We start from the raw sequence: 21,060 nt of genomic DNA, 5'->3' as shown, positions 1-21,060 counted from the left end.
ATATGGGGTGCATACCTCCCAACATTAGGTGGTCTAAGAGCGAGTGGTCTAAGAGTGATGGTCTAACATTCAGCCCTATTAACATATGGATTGCTCCAATGACAATGCAAATGTATAAAAGCAGTAAATGATAAGCTAGTATACAAGGTGAGGTCTAAGTAGTAAGGAAGCAGAAACACACCTTATGGAAAGCCAGCAAATGTAGGGATCTGGTGTCAAAATTAGTAGTCCCCCCAAAACTGGGAGGTATGAGGGTGCATTACCCCACAAGTATTCTGGATTCCGCAGGACAATAGGATATTGCTGCCACTGTCCCTTGGACATGTACAGACTCTTTCGCTGGCCAGACTTATTCCTCCTGTGTCAATCTCAGGAATACATGTACATGTGATCTTCACTGATAAACTGCTCACATGTGACATCCTACTTGGAGGAATATGTATGACTGCCTGGCTCCATGGCAGTCTGTGGCTGCTACGGTTACAGGTGGCACTGTGGTGTATATTTGTCACCACTTGATTTCCCATCTCCAAAGGATGAGAGGTATGAATAAAACGGTATAGTATATTCACTGTGCAGCAATAACATTAAAACCACTGACAGGTGACGTGATGACATTGATGATCTGGTTTCAATGGCGTCTGACATGGCGGGGGGGGGGGGGTATATCAGGCAGCAAGTGACCGTCAGTCTTTGAAGTTGGTATTGGAAGCAGGAAAATAGAGAAGTGTAAGGATCAGAGCGACTGTGACAAGCGCCAAATTGTCTGGACGACTGGGTCAGAACATCTCCAGAACGTTTGGTCTTGTGGGGTGTTCCCGGTATACAGTGGTCAGTACCGACCAAAAGTGATCCAAGGTAGGACAATCAGTGAGCCGGCGACTGGGTCATGGACGCCAAGCTAATTAACGCATGTGGGTAGTGACGTCTGCCCGGTCCGGTCCAAGCCCACAGAAGAGACACTGTACCAAAAATTACTGAAAAAGTTACTGCTGACGATGATAGAAAGACGTCAGAACACGCAGAGCATCGCAGCTTGTTGTATATGGGGCTGTGTAGCCGCAGACCGGTCAGAGCGCCTATGCTGACCCTGTCCCCCGCCAAAAGCGCCTACAATGACACGTGATCATCAGAACTGGACATGGAGTAATGGAAGAAGGCGCCTGGTCTGATGAATCACGTTTTACATCATGTGGACGGCCGGGTGCGTCGGTCACCTGGGGAAGAGATGGCACCAGGATGCATTATGGGAAGACGACGAGCCGGCGGGGGCAGAGTGATGATCTGGACAATGTTCTGCTGGGAAATCTTGTGTCCTGACATGTGAATGTGACACGTACCACCGACCTAAACATTGCTGCAGACCCCCCCCCCCCCCTTCATGGCAGCGGTATTACCTAATGGCAGTGCCCATAATGCCCCCGCCACACTGCAGACATTGTTCAGGAATGGTCCGAAGAACCTGACAAAGACTTCAAGGTGTTAACTCCAAATTCCCCAGATCTCAATCTGATCGATCATGTGCTGGGGACCTGAAGAATATTAGGCAGGTAGATTTAATGTTATGGCTGATCGTAGTATAATATATATATAAACTTTAGGGACCCAATGTAAATATGGGACGTACATTGGTGCAGTATACAGACGACTCCCATCATCCACGCCGGACATACAATGATGATGTATACAGACAACCCCTATCGTCCACGCCGGACATACAATGATGATGTATACAGACAACCCCTATCATCCACACCGGACATACAATGATGCTGTACACAGACAACCCCTATCATCCACACCGGACATACAATGATGCTGTACACAGACAACCCCTATCATCCACACCGGACATACAATGATGCTGTACACAGACAACCCCTATCATCCACACCGGACATACAATGATGCTGTACACAGACGACCCCTATCATCCACACCGGACATACAATGATGCTGTACACAGACAACCCCTATCATCCACACCGGACATACAATGATGCTGTACACAGATGACCCCTATCATCCACACCGGACATACAATGATGCTGTACACAGACAACCCCTATCATCCACACCGGACATACAATGATGCTGTACACAGACAACCCCCATCATCCACACCGGACATACAATGATGCTGTACACAGATGACCCCTATCATCCACACCGGACATACAATGATGGTATATACAGACAACCCCTATCATCCACACCGGACATACAATGATGGTATATACAGACAACCCCTATCATCCACGCCGGACATACAATGATGCTGTATACAGACAACCCCTATCATCCACACCGGACATACAATGATGGTATATACAGACAACCCCTATCATCCACGCCGGACATACAATGATGCTGTATACAGACAACCCCTATCATCCACACCGGACATACAATGATGCTGTATACAGACAACCCCTATCATCCACACCGGACATACAATACGGCTGTGATGTGACGGCTCTGAGGACACCTGAGTTCATCTGCATTGTTCCACATTTCCTTACTCTAATGCCAAGTCTAAAAATGGGAAACAGCAGAACTACAGGAGCTGGCGCCACAATCTGCGGGGAGCCCCGAGCGCAGCGTGTCATTATATCATATAGCCCATGCTGAGTTATAATATACAATACAGTGAATAGAAGAAACAATATCATATATAGAGTGTACAGTGCGTAATAAGCTAATAATATAAACCCCAACCTGACAACGCACGACACAGACACGAGTACATCGTTGTCAGATCCTTCTTCTGTAATCCACTTATTAAACTGTCCCATACATGATAACACCAGACATGCTGGGAGTTGTAGTTCTGCAACAGACGGATGAACATTTATTATATGTAGGTGCCGGGAGACAGGAGTGCTGGCATGATAAGCACATCCTCGGTGTGCCAGGCAAAAATAAATAAATTTCACTGCCTTTGCCCCATTCTACTTGTGCCCCTTCCAGACTATAAGTGGACGAAGTGTGTTCAGGCAGCAATCCATTGTGCGGTATTAGGGTGCCCCTGGGCACACCTGGCACAGTACCTTACAAATGCTTTAACAGTTGCCTGCCAAATATTTGCTACGTCACCCTCACCCTTCAAAATGGCTTCTGTATATGTCTACAGTTTTAAGCCGGGCCGTTATAGTCTGCGATGCCAAGGGGAGATAAGGAAGCGGACTAACTGGTCCTACCAAATTATGCACATGGGCGTACTGGTCGACTCCCAGGCCTCATATGACAGTTTCAGCAGAATGTGCAGGATGAAACCTAGAAGTAATCTCGTCCTGATAAAACAGTCCCCCTGGTGGACACATTTTTCTGAAAAACTAATTACATTGGTAATCTCCAATTAAAAAGAGCATATTCCCTTAAAATACAGCCCAAAAAATGAGTTATCTTTTTAGAAGTTCTTAAATTTTTCTCCACTATTTCTGTCTTATGTTGGTTTTTGGGAAAGCCGTGGGACAATTAATATGGAGGCCATTACAGTTCCTACAGCGGAGGTCTCCCAGCTTTCTTGGACTCCTGAATGGCAAATCTGCTTAGGAGATACACATATAGATATCCCCATGGTACCTGTATAGAACTTATTCTAGGACCACCAGGTGGTTTAAGGTCACCTGTGTGGGTGGAAGTGGGTAAAAATAAATGAACCCTTTAAGAGTTAACTGCAACTATAATAGCAGGCGTTAGAAGAGACAAAGCATGTGTGGTATCCGGCACAAATCTGAAACTTAACAGTGACAAAAACCAGGACAGAATCACTCTATAACAGACTCATAGCTGCCTCTAGAAGATGCACCCTGGACATCTGCAGTCAACATGTTCCCTCCTGAATTTACACATAGGGGAGTATATATGACTACAATGATACATCAACAGTAAAGAAAATAGGAAAACATGGCTTCTCTCTTTCAGGAACAGTGCCACTTTCGTCTTTAGGTTGTCTATGGTATTGCAGTTTAGTCTCATTCAAACACCAGACACAACCTATGCGGTAAGTAGCGAGATGAGTAGGGAGAAGGTAGAACAGAATTTTGTGCACTATACCCTATAGCAGGGATGTCCACGGTCAGCCCCTTCCTCCATGTCACTACGATGACATCATCAGTATAAGCGGTGCCCGAATCTATAAGTGCTGCTCAGTCTGGACTTGGCATTATTACACAGACCCAGACCGGGGACTCATCACAACTGGACCCTTCACATTACACCATGGTCAGTCCTATAGACTTTCCATCAGGTATTTCATATGCAGAAGGATGGTAGGAATTTATCATCTAGTTTGTCAATTTAATCCCTGAAATACGGAAAGGGGGAGGGGGCAGGTGGTAGAATAGTCCATGCCGAAATAAGATTTTACATTTTGGGTTGGTTGGTTTTTTTGGAAGGGGAACTTTAATGAGAAGTGTCTATTCCAGTAAGTGGTTCAGTTCTTCCGGCAGTTCTCATGGAGTCCCCCTGTCAGCCCCTCCCCGCAGCTTCCCATACACTCAGGTTTCCATGTGTTCCAGGGACTGCACAGACGTCCGTAGCTCCGGTGTAATATCTGCACATTATTTTTGTCCTCTGCTTTGGATTAGTAGGATATAATAGACTTATGTGAGCCCCAGAACCAAGATCGGAGGCAGCAAGAAGGTAGGGATTGCAGTTATATATCTATGTGCATAGATTTCCTATGGTGGGGTGACGTGCGGTTATATATGTATGTATGAATATGTAATGTTATGGGGGGCTTTATAATCTATATGGACTACACGCACACGTTCCGCAGATAAAATCCGCAGGTAATATTGTGGGGTTTTTTAAAGCGGATTTTACATATTGATATGGAAACCGGTGCAGATTTCCTGCTGCCAATTTTGGTGCTATAATAAATATACACACACACACACACACACACACACACACACACACACACACACACACACTTGTCAAATACAATTCCGAGGCAAAAACGCAAGATAAAAATCCGCACCACAGGTCAGTTTAGTGTGTGAAAAAATTTGGCAACATGTAGATAATATTGCTTGAAATGTAATTTACTTTGCTGGTACTGTATTACACTGTGGACTTTTTGCAGAACATCTGCATGTAATACGCATTTGTGTGCATGTGGCCAATATTACCCCAAACTGCCCCCGATCCTTGTTATCAATGGACGTGGGGAGCCCAGAGACTGCAATGAACATAGGGGGTCTCCAGACTTATGATCATCTTGACTTAGATGCACATGGAGAGGGGGGGGGGGGGTTCAATAGACTCTTTACGTATTGTCTTATTGTCTTATACTTTTTATGTATATATAAATTATATATCCCCAGGGGTTTTATATATATATATATATATATATATATATATATATATATATATTCTGTTATATGCTGTAGACACACATGATGTAGCAAAGAAATAATATTGGAGTGTATATAACTTTAGGAGTTCAATTCTAGAAATACAAGTATATAAAGAGTTCCTGAACCCCCCCCCCCCCAGATGAAGAAATGGTTAACTGCTATTATAGCGCTACAATTCCCAACTTGTCTCTTCAGTATTCTGCTGGCTGGGCATGCTGGGAGTTGTAGTTCTGTTGCAGCGGATCTCATCTCGTTCTCTGGGTTCATCCTCTTTTTGTATGGGGACATTTACATCTATCATGTTGTGTATATGTATATTCCACCTTGCACTGGACAGGCAGGTGTGTACTGGGCCTATATCTTGGGGACATCACTACTTAACGGGACCCTCTGGGATTTTGGACAACTAATATGAGAGCGGTAGACATGTTCCCACTTCCTAACACACGCTGATAAAATTCTGATGCTGGGAATGGAGCATTATTAGTTTCCATAAGCCAACATTACAGAAGGGGGAGTTACAAAGCTCTCTATGGTCCTCCATCCCCTATTCTATAGAGCAATCTTAGGGTATATTCACACGCAGCAGATTTTCTGCTGAAATTTCTGCGACTGGAACTCTATCCCATACATCTAAATGTGAATGAATTTCTGCAAACCTTATTCAGATGACTAGGACACCCGCAGACATTTCTGCAAGAAATCTGCCATGTGTGAATATACTCTTAAAATCACCATACTATACTATAATAATAAGTTCTGTGACTTTCTAATGTACTTTTCAAAATCTCTGCTTGTGGTGAGAGAATGGAAACATTCTTATTTATATCCAGGGATTGAAACCCCAAACATACAATTTAACGTTTGACACAAAGTATCCAGTCTAGACAATCCTCTGATCTAAACACGTCAGCAGCACAAATGTCCCTCCTGGTCTTGACTTCAGGCTCTTACTTACACTGATACATAGTAGCAAACTACAGCTGCGTGCCAGCAGGACTAGATTTGTATGGATTTTTTCAGCCTCTGGATGTAAACAATGTTTCAGTCAATTGAGAGCAAGCAAATACCTAGAAAACTGTGATCGTATATTAGAAAGTAGCAAAAAAGAAAGTTATTATACAATGGCAACACTTTACATATAGGACAATCCCTTTAAGGATCCCACTGGAAAAGGTAATAGTTCGCAAGAAATACCAGAGCACTTGTTGGATCGGGACCAAGTGGTCTTATGGATGGAAAGCTTTATTGAAAAGACTCAAAACACACACACACACACACACACACACTGCCCTCTTTCCCATAAAGCTATGTTCACACAGAGGTTTTTGATAAATTTTTTACGCGAAAACCGAGCCGAAAAACTAGTCAAAAACGGCCCGAAAATGCCTCCCATTGATTTCAATGGGAGGCAGAGGCGTCCTTTTCCCGCGAGCGGTAAAAACGTCTCGCGGGAGAAAGAAGGGACATGCCCCATCTTCGGGCGTTTACGCCTCTGACCTCCCATTGACAACAATGGGAGGCAGAGAAAGCGTATTTCACGGCGTTTTACACCCGCCGCTCTCAATGGCCGCGGGCAAAAAACGCTGCGAAAATCGGCGTGCAGGGAGAGGAAAATCTGCCTCAAACTTCCAAACAGAATTTACAAGCAGAAATTCCGCCTGCAACAAACTCTGTGTGAACATAGCCTTAGGGTATGTTCACACGGCCATTTTTCGTGCCGTAAACGCCCGAAAAACGGCTGAAAAATCGGAAGCCTAACGCCTCCATATATCTGCCCATTGTTCCGACAGAGCGTTTTTCACGGCGTTTTTTTACGCGTAAAAAAAAAAACCAGCGAAAAAAAAGTGCAGGACACTTCTTGGGACGTTTTTGGAGCCGTTTTCCATAGACTATTGAAAAAAGCTCCAAAAACGGAAGTAAAAAACGCAGCGAAAATTGCAAGTGGCACGAAAAACGTCTGAAAATCAGGAGCTGTTTTCTCTTGAAAACAGCTCTGTATTTTGAGACCTTTTTGACTCTGCGTGTGAACATACCCTTATGAAAACATGATTACAGTACGGGACAGTTGTCTGGCAGCGAGGCAGGGACTCCTAGCGTCGTACATAACTAAAATGCTAGGAGCCCGGCTCCCTGCAGTGTGTTTGGTCCGGGACTTGCGGCCGAAATACGTTCCGTCATTTACGGACGTAACATGCTCGTGTGAACCCAGCCTAACCGTAGTCTGATGCTTTGCATAAAGTTGCTGCACTCAAACTTTTCCACCTGACCTAGGAGATCTCTACTTCACCGTACTGCTGTGTAAGGGAGGTGGCAACCACTTAAAGCGATTGTCATCAGTATTAGCGCCACCCACTGAGTCCTTAAAGGGGTTGTCCAGGATCAGAAAAACATGTTTGCTTTATGCCAAAAATAGCGCCCCAACTGTAAATAGGTTGTGTCTGGTATTGCAGCTCAGCTCCATTGAGGTGAATAGAGCTGATATGCAATACCACACACAACCTGTGGACAGGTGTGGCGCTGAGAGACAGCAGCCATATTTTTCTTGGTACTGAAAACATGATTACAGTACGGGACAGTTGTCCCGCAGCGAGGCAGTGACACCTAGCATCGTACATAACTATGATGCTAGGAGCCCGGCTCACTGTAGTGTGTTCAGTCCGGGAAATGCAGCCGACAAACGGACCGTATATCACGCACTGAACACACTCATGTGAATCCGGCCTTAGCCCCATGCACACTACCGTGCCCGTAATCACAGCCCGCGATTGTGGGCACGGCCAGCCGCTGACGGCTGCCTGGATCTCAAGCACAGACTCGGGCCTCATGCACACGGCCGTGCCCGTAATCACGGCCTGCTATTGCGAGCTCGGCAGGCTGCCGAGGGCCGCATTTTCGGGCCATGCTCCCATAGTTACATAGTTAGTACAGTTGAAAAAAAGACATGTCCATCAAGTTCAACCAAGGGATGGGAAAAGGGAAGGTAAAAATTAATCCCATACCAAGTATGGCCTCATGCACACGGCCGTGCCGGTAATCACGGCCCGCGAGTGTGAGCACTGCCAGCCGCGTGCTGCACTTTCGGGCCGTGTTCCCATACAATGGGAGCACGGCCCGTAAAAAACGAAAAGTAGGACATGCTCCATAATTCCCGGCACGGTTCTACAGCACGGACACCTATCCGTAGAAACACGGAAAGGTGTCCGCGGCCAATAGAACCGGGCGTGTCCGTAATTGTGGACCGTATTACGGTCCGCAATTACGGAGATTTTTTTACGGTCATGTGCATGGGGCCTGATTTATAACCTGCAGTTAAAAGCTGGCTATACACATAACAACTGTTGGCTTAATGCAATGATTTTGCTAGGATCGCCTCACATTCTAATATGCATAGGGGTGCAATGGCCGATCCTTTTTTCAAGAGATAAGCGGCGTCAGGTGCCTGACCACTGCTTTTCTCCTTTACCTACTGGTATGTGCCAACATTGCACCTGGTCATTCAGCACATCAAGACCAGATCCATCATTGGCAGGGAAACAGGAGATGAGGACACTGCAGCCAGCCTCTAGGTTATAAAATGTTACTAGGACTGGATGATGACTACAGCTGCACGGCTCCCACGTGGTGTATTAAGCTGCACATTACAGAGTATGAACACTTTAGCAACCATTTTTTATATTCCACTGCACTTGCAAATTATCTTGATTAAACATGTATTATAAAATTGTATCTACAGCTCCTATGTAAACCTGTATGTCTCTATGGTTAGACTACAAACAAACCCTGTCTAGTCTGATACAGCAGCCATAGTTCTTTTCAGCCGTCACCTACTTCTTGCTAAGATTGTATAGGTACCACATAAAATCTCAATGTTGAGGCCAAGTAGTGTTGTCCTAGTCACGTGACGTGATCGTGAGCTATGATAGGGCGGCTGCTATGCCCCTGCCTTCATGGTATCACTAAGGTTGTGTTCACACCACATTCAGTGTGCACGTTCAGCCTATGCCGACCAGGTCCATAGACCCTTATAGATGCCAAAAGATTATCCATTGGTTCTCCGCCAGGCAGGCATACATCGGTAGAACTTTATTTCTTTTTACTGTAAGGAAAAGTGCTGCCTGCTGCGCATTCCTATACCGCCAGGCAACGCACTGTATAACATGGCAGTCCATGCATGACGTATTTCACTGTTTGACACCTGGTTGCGTATGTCGGAGGGATTATGTTAGGCGCATACGTCAGGAGATTGTATGATTACACTGTCTATGATTTCACATATGTTCACCTCACTCATTCGTCATCGTGTGCCGTCTCGTCGGATGACATCTTGTTGGTTACCTGGGAGGGACGATGGTTCAGCTGTATTTAAATGTTCACAGATGACAGCACAGCCGAGTGTAAAACACACATAACTAGTATCCTGCTGCCCGGCTTACTAGAACACACCGCATTGTCCTATGGTTTTATATGGACACACACTGGATACACTGACCTTTCTCCAGCACTGGTCTATTAATACCCGTGTATTTCAGGGACTGAAAGGCCCTAAGGATTCAGTATAAAAAAAATCTGCTCCCATTTCTTTAACCCCTGTTCTTCCTTAGAAGCCATAACGGGACCGTTCGTTCCATCCGGCAATTGGCCTACTCATGAACCAAAGCAATGTTTAACCCTTTAATTTAGGGACCGTCACTCAGGCTCATGTATTTAATTTCCTACTATAAATCCCTTAATTGCATCAATTAACCCCTATTTATATTACAGCAAAGCTTACATTTTGATCATTATTTTACGGTTTACATAATAATCTAGAATTCATCTATGTAAAAAGTTGAGTTACTTTGTAAATAAATACGCTGTGTACATAGTAAATGACATTACTTATCCTGTACTGATCCTGAGTTACATCCTGTATTATACTCCAGAGCTGCACTCACTATTCTGCTGGTGGAGTCACTGGGTATATACATTACATTACTTATCCTATACTGATCCGGAGTTACATCCTGTATTATACTCCAGAGCTGCACTCACTATTCTGCTGGTGGAGTCACTGTGTACATACATTACATTACTTATCCTGTACTGATCCTGAGTTACATCCTGTATTATACTCCAGAGCTGCACTCACTATTCTGCTGGTGGAGTCACTGGGTATATACATTACATTACTTATCCTGTACTGATCCGGAGTTACATCCTGTATTATACTCCAGAGCTGCACTCACTATTCTGCTGGTGGAGTCACTGTGTACATACATTACATTACTTATCCTGTACTGATCCTGAGTTACATCCTGTATTATACTCCAGAGCTGCACTCACTATTCTGCTGGTGGAGTCACTGGGTACATACATTACATTACTTATCCTGTACTGATCCTGAGTTACATCCTGTATTATACTCCAGAGCTGCACTCACTATTCTGCTGGTGGAGTAACTGGGTATATACATTACATTACTTATCCTGTACTGATCCGGAGTTACATCCTGTATTATACTCCAGAGCTGCACTCACTATTCTGCTGGTGGAGTCACTGGGTATATACATTACATTACTTATCCTGTACTGATCCGGAGTTACATCCTGTATTATACTCCAGAGCTGCACTCACTATTCTGCTGGTGGAGTCACTGTGTACATACATTACATTACTTATCCTGTACTGATCCCGAGTTACATCCTGTATTATACTCCAGAGCTGCACTCACTATTCTGCTGGTGGAGTCACTGTGTACATACATTACATTACTTATCCTGTACTGATCCGGAGTTATATCCTGTATTATACTCCAGAGCTGCACTCACTATTCTGCTGGTGGAGTCACTGTGCACATACATTACTTATCCTGTACTGATCCTGAGTTACATCCTGTATTATACTCCAGAGCTGCATTCACTGTACAGCTCTGGAGTATAATACAGGATATAACTCAGGATCAGTACAGGATAAGTAATGTAATGTATGTACACAGTGACTCCACCAGCAGAATAGTGAGTGCAGCTCTGGAGTATAATACAGGATGTAACTCAGGATCAGTACAGGATAAGTAATGTCTTGTATGTACACAGTGACTACCAACAGAATAAGTGAGTGCAGCTCTGGCGTATATAATACAGGCTGCATCTCATAATCCTGTACTGATCCTATCTATACATAAACAGTAAAATCACGCTCAAAGTTGAAGTAGGTAGATTATTTTTTTTGTCCGAGAACCAGTATCATGTGCTGCTGGAGTGTATCCAGTCATGTCACACTGCCCTAGGAATTTTTTCTATATGCAATTCAGCTTTAGTGATACATGATGGGAAACCTAGTGCTGTGTGGTTCTCTGAAATAGTATCACACATCAAAGGCTTAGATACAGCAGCTCAGAAGACCACGGCATACATAATAGGCTTAAGTACACTGGCTCAGCTAATCGTATCACACATGATAGGCTTAGATACGGCACCTCAGCAGACCGTATCAGACACAATAGGCTTAGATACACTGGCTCAGCAGACAGTATCACACATGATAGGCTTAGATATACCAGATTTAGTGTGGAAAGCAGTACGTTTTTTCTTCTTACTTTGTCCTGCTTTGTTGACATTGCTCAGACTACAAAATTTTTCCACCTAAGGTCGTGTTGACACTTAGGTTCTAGTTTTCCTTGTGTGAGTCGGGATATAGATGACGTGTTCGGATTTCATATATGCACGCGGTCTTCAGAAACATCCCCTATGGCACATCATACATCATCCCCTGACGTCCTGCAGTGGGAGGAGACGCACACACCTGTTACATGAATGATTACCTGATATCAGCAGGAACCTGTCACTGATAACTACAAGGCCAGCGGTGCCCGAGCGCAAAACCCTGCACAAACAGCCGCAGACTCCTCCACGGAAATCTGTTGCAAAAAATAACCTTGTCCTCTTCTGTAAAGTTGTGAAAAATCTGTATCTGGGAAAGCTGGGTGAAAACCAATATGCAACAGCTTCTGCCAGGGCTCTAACCCAGCTTTCCAAGACTCTGCAACGTCACTTATAATAATTCCTAATGATAAATAGGACATTGGCGTAAAAGGACTTGGGGCAGTTAATGTAGAACCCACTGGACCTCCCAATAGTCTGGCATAGTCAATCATCCGGCATTTTTAGATTAGGCCGGTTACTACAGTCAGTACTATTAACCATGTCACTACTGAAATGGTTCAGGTAGTTAAAAAATGTTTAAAAAAAGTACCCAAAAAAAACCAATCCTAAAATAGTTATGTCTATTACATCCATTGCAGAACTCGTGTAACTTTATAACAATAATTGCACTTAATATATTTAATAAGTGGATCTATCATGGAATATCCAACCGTGTGCCCCTCCCCCAATATTGGTATCCCTCCCCCCCGGCTAAGTCTCTGGGTTGTAATATGACGACTCTCAGCCGGCCTGGATCATGACAGAGGCAGCAGGAGACAGAAGTCAAGTCATATTTCGGCTCCCTGCTGTCTGGACTCACAAGTAGCCAAGGAAGATGTTCTGCAGATTACAGGAGGAGAGATGCTCTGCAGATGATAAGTCAGTAAATGAGGAGTATATAAAATAATAGAGGAAGCAGAAGGTGACAAACTATCAATAGAAGTTACGAATTATCTGTACAAACCCCAGGCGTCGTCCCTCGTGGCTCTATAGGGCATGCAGCACATTAGGGCTTAATTACAGGTTATGGTTAAACCACGTTTTTTGCATGGATTTTGCAAAAACCGTGGCAAAAAAAAAAAGGCGACTTTGCTGCACTGTGTGAATAAGCTCAATACTAGACAGTAACATAACAGAGGAGTGTAGGTAATACAACCATAGACACTGTATCACCAGTAAATATAAGGAGTCCATCACACAACGGTGAATGTCTGAGGTGTACAGAGTCATAATAAGTCACCCATAGACGACTATAAGGCCCTGCTGTTCCTAAAATAAACATTAGCACGCTTCTTCAGATGCAGGTAGTCATTATTAGAAGAATATGTGCCGAAAAAACAGACGCTGCGCTATTTTTTTGTACCGGATCTGCTACGTAGGTGTGAACGGAGCCTTAGTTACATCAGTTACCGGAAAAGCTGGGCTAAAACCAGTATGGCTGTGCATTGGTGCTGTTATTCGGCTTTCCAATACTCCTGAATGGTTATGCGCTGATCCACGTCTCGCTTTCACATTACTGATTGGCCATTCAGAACTCTGGAAAAGCTGGGTGACAGCCCCGGTGGCAGCTGTAATAGCGGTCGTACTGGTGGTGACCCAATGTTCCTAGAAACAAATAGAACTACAAGAGAATTTAACGTTATGTAGGTGGACGCGCTGAGAGGGTAAATCTAAGGCAACGCTGGAGCTCTTCCCAGGTTTTTCCCCTGATACAAGGATAGTAGACTACCGGCTTTCACATATGGAATATATAGTACGTATAAAATACACTATACATTACACAAAGGGATAACGGTTTACCTACTGTGCAGCCTCAGTATATTACAAGGTCATCCTGGAGCAGAATAAATGCAAGGAGGCCACACGGGTCTAATATGACCCCCCCCCCCCCCCTTGAGAAGGATAGGTGATAAATGTATGAACGCTGGGACCCCCACTGATCACTAGAACGATCGCTGTGAGGAGTCTGAATGAAGCAGCGGTCACACATGCCTCCTGCAGCTCCATTTACGGTCTATGGGGCTGACGGAAAAAGCAGAGCGCTGTACTCTGCTTTCTCCATCGGTCCCAAAGGCATTAGATGGAGCGGCAGGAGGCATATTCCAGTGACATCCCACTTACTATTATGGGGGGGGACAGAGACACTTAAAAGGTGAAAGAGGGTGTCTAGGATTAGAAAAACATGGCTGCTTTCGTCCAGAAACAGCACCACACCTGTCCGCAGGTTGCGTGTGGTATTGAAGCTCAGCCCCATTCGCTTCTATAGAGCCAAGCAGCAATACCAGACACAACCCACAGACCGATGTGGCGCTGCTTCTGGAAGAAAGCAGTCATGTTCTTCCAATCGTGGACAACATTCTGGCTGCCTGCAGTCACCACTAGAAGGAGCTCACAGCATATGGATCTATACAACACCTATTGCTATGCGCTCCCTCTAGTGGCAGCCAGAATTTTATCATTTATTTCTATGATTGTGTGAAGGGAAGCAGGAGATTCTGAGTTCTGCATCAGAAAAACAAAGCTCTGAAGATTATGAAATCAATCAGCACAAATGTTTGGACCGATTTGATCAAGCTAGTTAAAAAGTTAGAAGCACTTAAAAAGGTGGTGGAGGTTGCCCTTTGTTTGCAGGGCCATACATATATAAGTTGTCCGACCCTGGGGAACTGCATATTCCGGTTTAAAGTAGAGCTCTACTATGGTTCGGTGGTGACCGCGCAACCGAGCTCTGCTCTATAATCTCTGGAAATGTTATTTTTCGTTACACTTTGCATATTTTCTCTATAATCTGTAACGTTTAAACCACAAACAAGTGCGGCGTTCCCAGAGATATCATCCCAGGGGGTTGGACATGGTATCTGAGGGGGGGGGGGGGGGGAATCAGCTGGACTTAAAGTGAATGTCCACCATTAAGGGTGTATTCAGATGTAGCGGTTGAGGTGCGGTTAAAACCGCATTAAGACAACCCCAATGCGCTTTTACTGCATTTTGATGCATTTTTCGATGGTGCTGCGTTATTTACTGCAACTGCGTCCAAAAACGCAAGGTCTGAATATACCCTTAATATTTTTTTATGTCCAAGACTAGGTGCTGATTTCATAATATGTCTATATAGCGCGGTCAGAGCTCTGTTTTTCATGACACAAGGCTCCAAATTCACTGCACAGACAGGTGCCTAAGTGTCGCAACTTACGCAAATAGCTGTTTTTCACGTGTATTTTTTGCAACTTTTACATTTTTACGCCGCCTCCGGCACGTTAACAAAATTTTAAACATTTACTATAACTTAGGACAGAAAATGATCGTTCATAGCTGGGCTATATTTGATTTTTTTGGGGCGCGTGGACAGTGAGAGTTGCGGCTAATTTAGTTAGTAAATGGCGCGCTCCTTTTAATAAATCAGGTGCATTTTACTCCAGACTGTTTTTAGATGAATATGAAAGGTCACTCTTAATAAATTCACCCCCAGAATTAAATGATAAAACCCTTTCTGCCTGCAGCCACCACTAGGGGGAGCTTACTGCATACAGATTTATTATGGAGTTGAATGTATAAAAACAGTATGCAGGAATCTCCCCCTAGTGGTGGCTGCAGGTATCATTTATCTCTATAGTTAGGCAGTAGATCTGGAGTTCTGCAGATATTTCTCAACATATGAATGATTTTCATGACTAATATTGTAAAAGAAAATTGTAAATCACTGGACACTGATCGACGCCAAAATTGTCAAAATACATATATCTGCCAGTATTCAAGCAAGTTAGGATGTGGACATTGATGAGGATGGTGATTTGGATTAAGCCCACATTTATTTAGCATCACAGAAATTGGATCGGGTAGTTGGCAAAAATTGCGCCCTCTTTGCCTTTTGATAAATGCTTCATCACACCTACTTTTCTCACCAGTTTTAAGACGACAGTTGTCGCAGTTGTTTGCGCAAATTTGGCGCAATTTTAGATTCAACTTTTTAACCTTGTGCAGTTTCTGCCAATTTCAGCCGTAAAATGAATAATAAATCTGGGACAATGTCCTTATGACAACACTGGACCACCATAGGGGAGAGCCTACATTTTTGTGGCGTTTTTTGGGTTAGTGGCATTTTTAACAAAGCGCAGGAAGCTCTTAGTATGTCGTTTTTTTCCATCGCCTCTATATATTCGAATCCTGTTCTGTAGATCTATATTGTTGGAGCTTAATTAATGGGTTATTTTATTCTCCAGGAATAGCTCGCAGACCAACTATCTGCAGATGTTAAAATGATTTCCTATCCCTCCTGGGAGTCCAGTTCTGGGTGTCTTTTTCTTAAAGGTACACTAACCTCAAAAGGATTTTCCCACTGTAGACCTCTATATATAGACTGGATATGTCTTAGAAGTCTGATGTGGGTGTCCAACTGCGCGGCTTTCTCAGTATCTCCCATTCAGTATAATGTAGAACGACTCCAGATGCGCCGCCCGTTGTCTGCCAGGACCGGGCACCCACATTCGTTGTATTGGTGCAGATGCCAGTGGTCAGACCCCACTGCCCGGTCTCTCTGTATGATATGTCAAATTCTGTAGCGAGGAAAACATTATGAAGTCTATATTATTTTACATTTACTATGCTGAAAGCAAACTATCATTTGCGGTTATCAGCCATTTCATATTTTATGGTACTTAGAATATCGAACATTGTAATAAATTACGTAGAATTATATATATATATATATAAACATTGTATAGGCCTCCACCTATGCCTTCCCTGGTCCAATGACATACACTGTATAGGTCTCCCCCTAAGCTGTCCCTGGTCTTAGTGTATATATATATGTGTATGTATGTATGTATGTATATATATATATATATATATATATATATATATATATATATATATATATACATACACACACACACACACACGGGGGAAAAAACATGTAAATATATATATATATATACACACACATAAATATACATATACACACACGAGAAAAAAAACACACACACACACACACACACACACATATATATATATATATAAAATTTATTCTTTTTTTTCTTCGTAAGCGAAGAGCGCTAAGGGTTAACCTCCAGCTTGAAGACTTTTTGTAGGGCGAGAGTGGACGTCTTTATAATTACAGGGGTATTTTCTGTGAGTGGACACAGTGTATGTGACTTGGAGAAATTCTTAAAGGAGAACAGTGCGGCCTCTCTTCTCAGGGGCCTCCACCCACCACCCAAGGAGCACATGGTATATATGAATGCAGCACTGACTAACACTAGCAGAGTAGACCATATACGCTGTAAGGGGCGGGTCTGTGTGTGTGTGTCACTAGGTTTTGGGTTGGCCAGGGTGGGCCTTTCTGCCTGTGTGTATGTGCAGAGTGACAGCATTGATCCTCCGTCCTGTGAATTCCAGCAACAAGTAAAAAATCCCAAGAGTGGAGCACCCCTTCCCTGAGATGTGCTGGGTGAGTGTTGGGTTGAGGTGGGGTGTGACTGAGGCGGAGCAGGGGGATCTTAAACCCAGAATTCATGACTTCCAGAGCAGCCTTGATGCAATACCACGCTTCTCTTGCATCAGACGACACTTGATCTGCTCCTTCAAGCTGCCTGACAACTTCAAGTGCAACAGGCCCCTCCCCATTAGCCATGGGGGGGACTCGCAAGGGGAACTGGGGTCCCTACTTTAATAAAGGGATGTATCCCTGGCGGTTGTCGCTCTGAACTAAAAAAAAGGTAGACGTTTTATTATCTACCATCTGGGTGACTAAGAGAGAGAATGTGTGTCAGAAGGAAATACATTTTCTGGTCTTTCCTGCATGCCGGTTTATTTCATTATTTCCTTTTAGTCAGCTGAGTAGACCTAGCAAGACAGGTCAGGACATCTAGAGATGATAGTAGAGCTGAGTTTGTCATTGACACTAGATCATTAATGCATCGGGAGAACGCTTTGAATGAAGATAATGTAGTAGATTGAGCTGCATTCCTATGTAAAACCACAGATAACGCTTCTTTAAGTCACCCCGAGTTGTGCTGATCTACAAAATCAGCTTAGTTACATTTGGCAAAGTCAGCTCTGCTACATCGCAGTTCCACAGCAGCTGGAAACTCAAACCATTATTTTTGATACTTTTGGACAGGAAAAAGTTAAAATTGACATTTTAGTAGAAAAGTTCCACATCTGGCGGCAATTGTGCATTAATTTTAACTATATCATTACCAGACTGCCCCCCAGCTTCCGGCGATGCAGGTTTTGTTTGGTTGCTCGCTCTGCTTGAAAACGTGGCCCAAAGGAAAATGAGGAAACAAAGTAACTAGAGAACAAACAGCGTGAACCTGACAGTGTTCCTTCCGCTGTAATAATAGAGGATTACAGGCGCACAATGGCACAGAAACGTTTAACTGTATCTGACTATACAATAAGAAGCCCCCTACCCTCCTGACCCCCGGCGCACACCATGAAACATAAAGTTACTTCTTCATACCAGAACAAAGTCTCCCCCTCCTGAGCTGCTCTTAAAAATACTAATGGCTGGAAAAAAAACAAACAAAATAATTGTATCAATATTTTTGTCATTTTTTATTTTGATATTTTATGCGTATTTTAAATGCAACAAAAGTTTGACTTTATTCTAATTTTAGCTACTGTGGACTCAGCGGGAGGAGCAAACAAACACATTGAGATAATAATAACCAAAGAGACAGAAAATGTCTGTCAAAGTGTTGTGATAAAGTTGGAGGAGTTGGTATTGTATTTGTTAGGCTACCGTCTGGCACAACAACCAGGTGCCAAATCCACAGCAAAACCATATGTTACTATAGAAGGTTTGACCACAATTGTGCAATATATTATTAAATATATATATATATACACATATACACACACACACAACTGTTTTTGCATGAATGTGTGTGTGTGTGTGTGTGTGTGTGTGTGTGTGTGTGTGTGTGTGTGTGTGTGTGTGTGTGTGTGTGTGTGTGTGTGTGTGTGTGTGTGTGCGCCCGCCCCTGATGTAAGGTTAAGGGTTTTAACACTTTGGACAGTCCTGTTATGTTAGAATGGTCACTCAAGTTAATCACAGGGACTGGGACCTGCGGCGATCAGCTGTAATCTGAGGCAGGACCTGGAATTAAGTGTTCAATTTCCCTGCAGTGCCACCACAGGAGAAATAAAGCAATGCACAATTCCCAGCCTGTAGGAGTCTACCTGTATAGCATCTGCTGGAATCATTAGAGATAGTGTAGTGTTTACACCAGGCATTTTACAGCAGTATAAAAAAAAATCTTGTATGCAGCTCTGGCGGTGAACGTAGTATAAAACATGATGTTTTTCAATGAAATCATGATAAGTTAACAAATTGTGATCTCATCAGTTATTAGTCAGATCTTCATGTACATCTGTTGTATGACTAACAGAAAAGCAGCAGCCCCCATCCCTAAAAATGATTCATCCTAATAACTGATATAGACAGACCCCTCCCCCTTATTACTAATAGATAGAATTTAGTGTCTAAATGGGTACCTCAAGTATAGATGATGCCTCCACTAATAATCAAGATACGTATTCTGCCTCCTAACTCTTATATGGGATATGGAGGCAGCTGTCAGCGTGATAACTGGGATACAGAGCGGCCTCCAGCGCGATAACTGGGATACAGAGCGGCCTCCAGAGTGATAACTGGGATACAGAGCGGCCTGCAGCGCGATAACTGGGATACAGAGCGGTTTGCAGCGCGATAACTGGGATACAGAGCGGCCTCCAGCGTGATAACTGGGATACAGAGCGGCCTCCAGCGCGATAACTGGGATACAGAGCGGCCTCCAGCGCGATAACTGGGATACAGAGCGGCCTCCAGCGCGATAACTGGGATACAGAGCGGCCTCCAGCGTGATAACTGGGATACAGAGCGGCCTCCTGCGTGATAACTGGGATACAGAGCGGCCTCCTGCGTGATAACTGGGATACAGAGCGGCCTCCAGCGTGATAACTGGGATACAGAGCGGCCTCCAGCGTGATAACTGGGATACAGAGCGGCCTCCAGCGTGATAACTGGGATACAGAGCGGCCTCCTGCGTGATAACTGGGATACAGAGCGGCCTCCAGCGTGATAACTGGGATACAGAGCGGCCTCCAGCGTGATAACTGGGATACAGAGCGGCCAGCAGCGCGGTAACTGGGATACAGAGCGGCCTCCAGCGTGATAACTGGGATACAGAGCGGCCTCCAGCGTGATAACTGGGATACAGAGCGGCCTCCAGCGTGATAACTGGGATACAGAGCGGCCTCCAGCGTGATAACTGGGATACAGAGCGGCCTCCAGCGTGATAACTGGGATACAGAGCGGCCTCCAGCGTGATAACTGGGATACAGAGCGGCCTCCAGCGTGATAACTGGGATACAGAGCGGCCTCCAGCGTGATAACTGGGATACAGAGCGGCCTCCAGCGTGATAACTGGGATACAGAGCGGCCTCCAGCGTGATAACTGGGATACAGAGCGGCCTCCAGCGTGATAACTGGGATACAGAGCGGCCTCCAGCGTGATAACTGGGATACAGAGCGGCCTCCAGCGTGATAACTGGGATACAGAGCGGCCTCCAGCGTGATAACTGGGATACAGAGCGGCCTCCAGCGTGATAACTGGGATACAGAGCGGCCTCCAGCGTGATAACTGGGATACAGAGCGGCCTCCTGCGTGATAACTGGGATACAGAGCGGCCTCCAGCGTGATAACTGGGATACAGAGCGGCCTCCAGCGTGATAACTGGGATACAGAGCGGCCTCCAGCGTGATAACTGGGATACAGAGCGGCCTCCAGCGTGATAACTGGGATACAGAGCGGCCTCCAGCGTGATAACTGGGATACAGAGCGGCCTCCAGCGTGATAACTGGGATACAGAGCGGCCTCCAGCGTGATAACTGGGATACAGAGCGGCCTCCAGCGTGATAACTGGGATACAGAGCGGCCTCCAGCGTGATAACTGGGATACAGAGCGGCCTCCAGCGTGATAACTGGGATACAGAGCGGCCTCCA

General features: G+C 44.5%; 2 protein-coding genes across 6 annotated transcripts in view; one reads left to right on the top strand and one right to left on the bottom strand.

Annotated features, from left to right (window-relative positions):
* Positions 1 to 21,060, bottom strand: part of LOC142658961 (uncharacterized) — a 94,111-nt gene that overhangs the window by 30,524 nt on the left and 42,527 nt on the right. Inside the window, exon 3 of the mRNA XM_075834566.1 lies at positions 16,368 to 16,602. The gene's annotated coding sequence lies outside the window, so the exon portion shown is untranslated. The remainder of the gene's footprint in view (positions 1 to 16,367; positions 16,603 to 21,060) is intronic.
* The window catches only part of SLC38A5 (solute carrier family 38 member 5), a 33,360-nt gene continuing 16,490 nt past the window's right edge, over positions 4,191 to 21,060 (top strand). For 3 of the 5 annotated variants that reach the window (XM_075834943.1, XM_075834942.1, XM_075834940.1), the window contains exon 1: positions 17,389 to 17,495. The gene's annotated coding sequence lies outside the window, so the exon portion shown is untranslated. Of the gene's footprint in view, positions 4,228 to 4,537; positions 4,648 to 17,388; positions 17,496 to 21,060 lie in introns of those variants that run through there. The other 2 variants (XM_075834944.1, XM_075834941.1) reach the window with 2 other exon arrangements.

Source organism: Rhinoderma darwinii, chromosome 8 (genome assembly GCF_050947455.1).
Source record: "Rhinoderma darwinii isolate aRhiDar2 chromosome 8, aRhiDar2.hap1, whole genome shotgun sequence".
In the NCBI taxonomy this organism is placed as follows: Eukaryota; Metazoa; Chordata; class Amphibia; order Anura; family Rhinodermatidae; genus Rhinoderma; species Rhinoderma darwinii.
Note: the sequence above shows the minus strand (reverse complement) of the source record. Positions and strands in the feature narration are given on the sequence as shown.